Raw genomic sequence first — 6,101 nt, forward strand, 5'->3', positions numbered from 1 at the left:
TTTTGTCGACTCAGAATGGCATTTTTTCTTCTGCAGATGTGAAAGAATATGAGGAAGAGCTTAGAAAAGAGCTTCAGCATTACTGGAGCAAAACAACTGCCATTCTGACATACCACTTGCACGACAAGCAAACACTAAGTCCAAGTTTGTGATGAATATATGTATTCCCTGGTTCTTCTTCAAGTATTTGTTGAGTAATTCTTTTGATGAACATCCTATAAACACCATTTTTTTTATCCTTGCTGCCATCAAAGTCTTTCTTTCAAGAAGTGAAATAAGGGAGTGAACTTACTTAGGTGTAGCTTGGTCCTTTCTGATAGCTGAACATAGCACTGAAACAATGCCAATGTCCTAATGTAAAATTCAGTTTGAGGACTTTTACATCTTTCTTTCCAGGCTTTGATTCCTATGCTTAGCTTTCTTTTGTTTCTTTGCTGACATTGGATATTTTAGTCCATTGAGCAAGACGTTTAGCATGGAACTATCAGAAAGCACCATGGCTGAATCCAGATTACAGGCTTTAAAAACCACCCATAATGCAATGTGCTGATCATTCTTCTAGCATGAATTATCTTCTATAATTGCACAATTTTGTAGTCTGCTTTTAAAATACACAAATACTGATGAAGCTCTGTTTATGTAACACTAAGATCTAAAGGAGGTGTCTGACTTAAGGGGTTGGCGTAAGGAAGAAATCTCCACTTCTTCAAGAATTTCACTTTAAATACTAGTTCTTTAAGGGCACATGTCTGCTTTTTCACGGATGTCAAAGAGAACACATTCATTAGTAAAAAAAAGTATCTAGGCCTATGTATCAAAACCTTTGAAATACATCCCTGCTGTCTGCAGGTGAAATAAGCACTTCATCATAGATTCGTTGGACTATTTCAAGCTTGTTTCTAGCTTGATGAAGGGCAGAAGAGACAGGTCATCAGCAGCAGCAAAACTGTTAATCATAGAATCACAGAACCATAGAATCATTTAGTTTGGACAGGACCTTAAGATCATCAAGTCCAATCATAGATGTAATACTTCAGGTCCACCAGTAAAACAGGTCCCTAAGCACCTCATCCACATCTCTTAAATACCTGCAGGGATGGGAAGTCCACCATCTCCTTGGGCAGTTCATTCCAGTGCTTGACCATCCTCTGTGTGAATAAATTCATCCTGATGTCCAATCTAAATCTCCTTCCTTCCACATCCTGAGGAAAGCACTCTTCCATAGAATTAGCACAGTCATGCTAGGTTATATGCTAGCAGTAATATGAAATCCTGTCACAGTTTTCAGTCTATTGAAAAGCTCTTCAAAAGGCAAAGGCCTCCAAAGCAGTCTCAAAGTTGTCTAGGAGTAGTTGTGTAATCCATTTCATGTCTTTCACTAGGTACTGTGTAGTCATCTCACTCTATGTGAATTTCAGATCTAGAAAGCACATTTTCTGGACCTCATCTCAGAATGAACTGTGCACCTCAAGTTCTAATAATGTGCTTTGGAGGTTTTTTTTTTACTAGTTTTTAGTAGCCAATGAGGTCAGGTTATTGTTTAGATTTCAACATGAAGGATAAGTAATTATACTGATTAAGTCTTTTTGAATCAAAAAATATATTGATATACCCTTAAATTAGCCATGGGCTGAACTAATTTTGTTTATGGACAAGTTGCCAGAAACATGTAAGGATGTGTTTTTCTGGAAACACAACTCATCACTATCTTATGGCAGCAGAAAATTTAAGGTACTCCTAAAGCAAGTGTTATTTAGTGTGACAGCAAGAGTAGTGACAAAAGGATTGTCTGCACGCAGTTTGTCTTGTAAGGTCTAAACAACAGTCAAAGGCTTCCCTTCAGATCAGGCAGTGCCAAAATGAAACCTCAGTATATTTATCACAAGATCAGCTGAGCACTAGAAGTATCTTGACTCCAAAAGAGTAAATCTTCTTCTTCCTCTATGGTCACTTCCTTTATTCTCAGAATAAAGAATAAAACTACCCTGGAAAGACTTTTTTTTTCCATCCTTCCCTGCCATGACAGCTCACTTCCAGACTTTCCATATTTCAAAGAAATATCAGCAGGATTTGCAGAACATATGTGAGCACTACAGATCTTTTAGTAATAATATACTATATAATTTCTTTCTCTGCCTAATCTGTACTCACATTTTTCCCCAAGATTGCTCCCACGGTATTCATAAAATCACTGCCACCATTAGGAAACACAACTTTGGAGGCAAAGCCTTTGTATATAACACTTGCTCTGAGAATTAACTTATTCAGAAGAAATTAGCACACTTAGCCTCTACAGCTAACCAGTATGTTCTCCAGTTATTTTATTCACTGAAACTAAATACAAATGCCGTCATTTTTAGAAAAAATAAACAATAATGATTTCAAAAAATCACTGCAGTAATTCCAAGCCCAGAAACAGCAATATCCAAACTGCTACATTAGAACATCAGTCTGGTTGTGCCTTTTATTAATTGTGCGCAGAACTTCACGTATTTCCTAATACCTAGATGAGACTTCAGCTCACACTGAAGAAAACAATATCTCTGCCAAAACTGGAGCAAACTGTGTCTCTCAGTATAGACTCCACCATAGATTTCATCAGGGAGCACTGGCTGCTGGTCTATTACCTTCTTGCAAATATTCAGACAAATGTATGCACAGTGAGGGTGATAAACTAATCCTGTTAAGTTGTATCCACTGCTTATCAATACACACAAACATATAATCTGGGTTATATATCAGTTCACACATCATTTCTGCTTCCAACAAAGATCTGTCAGGATAGCAGTGTATATTCGACATAGAGAGCAAGAAGAAAAACCAAACTTGTATGACAATTGCTTTTTAACACTTTCTTTCATGAATTTCTTCTTGTAAACCAACACAGTGAAATTTTTAATATGCCTGCCATCCTACTCATGCAATGTTTATTGCTTCATCATTTTGGGAAAAGAAAAAAAAAAAAAAAAGCAGAGGTGCCTTTTGTGTGTATTTTTTCAAGGGTAAATGGAATTTAAACATGTTGCCAAGCCCCTCCTATTTTTCATATAGTTGGGCTTATGATAAAGGTCTGTCACAAATTCACCTTGAAAGCTTTATTGCAATTTTATATTTATTACCTCATTCCCTTCTCGATTCTCATCTTCCCAAGACAAAACTTTTTTTTTTGTCTGTGGGGGCCAAAAAAACAACATATGCAATTTTTGCATAAATAGAACATTACCTACTACTTTCTTAGAGGAAAACTTCACAGCTTCTTCAGGTTCTTTGTCACATTTGATAGTCCACTGTTAGACATGGAACCAGAAAGCTCACACCTCTCCCACGCTATGGGATGCTATCATCTGGAGCCTGGGGAGGGAAGAAACTGCATTAGGAAAGATTTTGCAGTATTAACAAATGGTCAAAAAGACAGTGTGACTTACAGTAATTTCTTTCAGCAACTCACTGAAATATCTGGAGAAGAAATAAGTGAGAACTTCAAAGACTTATTTCTCTTTCTTTCATGGAAACCAAAAAGCATCTGAGATGGGCAAAATGGCATTTTTTACAATGTTACCTATTCTCCATTGCCATTTACTCCATCTTCCATGAATTATGTTATTTTCCATGACATTAAAATACCTAAAACAAACAGTTGACAGTATGTAGACTGACTTTTGAAAACACTGTCCATCAGAGTTTCCTCATTTCATGGCAATGTTCAAGCAATTAGGGTTTTAATGAAGCTGAAAATTTGTAGCTCAAATAGTGTAATGAGTTTGACTATCTTCCAGAACAACTATGGCATTAATGTTGGAATGCATTTAACCATACACTTAAAATTCATGACTGCGATGTTAGGCAGTAGCAATCTTCCTGCCTAAAGTAAAGTATAAGCCCACATTTAAAATCTTCTGAGTTTGAGTGATTTCTTCTATTATTTCATTGCCTGTATGAAGAGTACTAATTTGATATTTGCTTCCTCGTGTTGCTTTCTGTTATTTCAAAGTACTTATTCACAAATTATTCAAATAAGCCCTGATACATTGCTTGTTTTCCACTTCAAAATATCACTTAAATTTGCACAATGTTTTTCAAAAGGGAGGGAAATTAGATTCTATTACTTAACAGAATATCAAACATTAAACAGTGCCATAGTCTGAATTGTGCTGGTGTCTTCTAATTCTGTATCTGCAATAAATGAGAACCTTTTATTTCTCTTCTTTTCATAGAGACTGCCTTCCGGTAAAAATATGCTTCTTCCTGAAGTGACATCATACACATTATTTATCTAAATGCAGAATAAACACTGATCTTTAAATAACTTGTTTGTATGGGGGCAGTGACCAGATAACAGCAGAACACATTCCAGATTCATAGTAGCAAGGATTTGTAGAATCATAGAATGGCTTGGATTGGAAAGGACCTCAATGATCATGAATCTCCAACCCCCCTGCCACATACAGGGCTGCCAACCTCCCCATTTCATACTAGACCAGGTTGCCCAGAGCCCCATCCAACCTGGCCTTGAACACTTTCAGGGACAGAGCATCCACAACCTCTCTGGGCAGCCTGTTCCAGCACCTCACTACTCTCCTGGTAAGGAACTTCCCCCTAATATCCAACCTGAATCTTCCTTCCCTCGACTTAAAACCATTTCCCCTTGTCCTGCCATTATCTACGCTTTCAGAGTTGACTTCCTCCCTGTTTGTAGGTTCCTTTTGCCTAAAGAGGTAAAAAAACTCAAAAGCTGCAGTGAGGTCTCCTCACAGCCTTCTCTTCTCCAGGCTGAAAAAATCCAGCTCCCTCAGTCTGCCTGCTGTGGGCCCCAGACTTGGACACAGTACTCCAGATGGGGCCTCACAAGGGCAGAGTAGAGAGGGACACCGTTTAGGTAACCTTAGTTACAGTTGTGTGAAGTTATTCTGCAAAAAGGTATTGTCCAGCTGCCAGGATAACCAGCATTTATCAAAGCTGAGGCAGTAACATCATGAACACTTTCCTTCTTTGTGAAAAAATGCAAAGCAAAAATAACTGGCCAAATTTAAAATGTTCACATGGATTGCATTATTAACTTTGCTCAGAGCTAAGCTCAAAACTCCATAAAATAAAACTATATATAATTTATTTGAATGGTGGTCGCTTGTTTCATATTTACGTATTAGATTTATGTATCAGAAATTAACTACAAACATTGAAAATGAAGTTTGTGAATTCTAAAGTTCTAAAAATGTAAATGAATGTTACTTTGTATGACTAAGAGGAAAATTAGAAAAAGATTCATTCTTAAAAGTATTGGAAGTATAAATCATTGCAGTAAATTAAACACTGTAAGTTGAGTTCATCCTTATAGGAACTCAGCAGAACAGCAGTGAACAATGAATTAATTAACCTTCATAAATTTAACAGATGCTTTAGTACAAATTAATATTTTACTTTGAATATTAACTTCAGGTGTTTAGTGCTTTACATTTTTCCTGTAGATTTTCATTATGATAATAGTTAGCATAGATGCGTAATTAAATAGCACATTTAGAACACTAATTACAAACTGTACTTTTACTCTCATTTATATATTTCCTAAGAAATGTAAACAACTCTTCAAAAGGTCAAGACATTTCAAAAGTTTATATCTCTAAAGCATTTTTATTTTTAAATCCCTTTTGAATAATATTATTTGTGCTTCAGTATTAACCTTTATAAAGAACAAGCTTGAGTTCCTAACACGAGTAAATTCTTTGCACATAATTTCTGAAGACGTATTGGTCATTGAGTCACAGCGTCACAGAACGGATTGGGTTGGAAGGGGCCTTAAAGCCCACTCAGTCCTAATCCCTGCCGTGGGCTCATGGCCATCCCCCCGCTCAGGCTGCCCAGGGCCTCATCCAACCCAGCCTCTACAGCTCCACAGTGGGGCACCCACAGCTTCCCTGGGCAGCTATACCAGTGCCTCACCCTCTGAGAAAATGTCCCCCTGACGTCTAAACTGAACTCCTCCTCTCCTAGCTTAAAACCATTCCCCTTTGTCCTATCACTATCAGACTATGAAAAAAGTTGATCTCCCACCTGTTTATAAGCTTTCTGTTAAAGTACTTGAAGGATACAGTGATGTCAGTAAC

This window comes from Tympanuchus pallidicinctus, unplaced genomic scaffold, assembly GCF_026119805.1.
Source record: "Tympanuchus pallidicinctus isolate F22 unplaced genomic scaffold, pur_lepc_1.0 scaffold19, whole genome shotgun sequence".
NCBI lineage: Eukaryota > Metazoa > Chordata > Aves > Galliformes > Phasianidae > Tympanuchus > Tympanuchus pallidicinctus.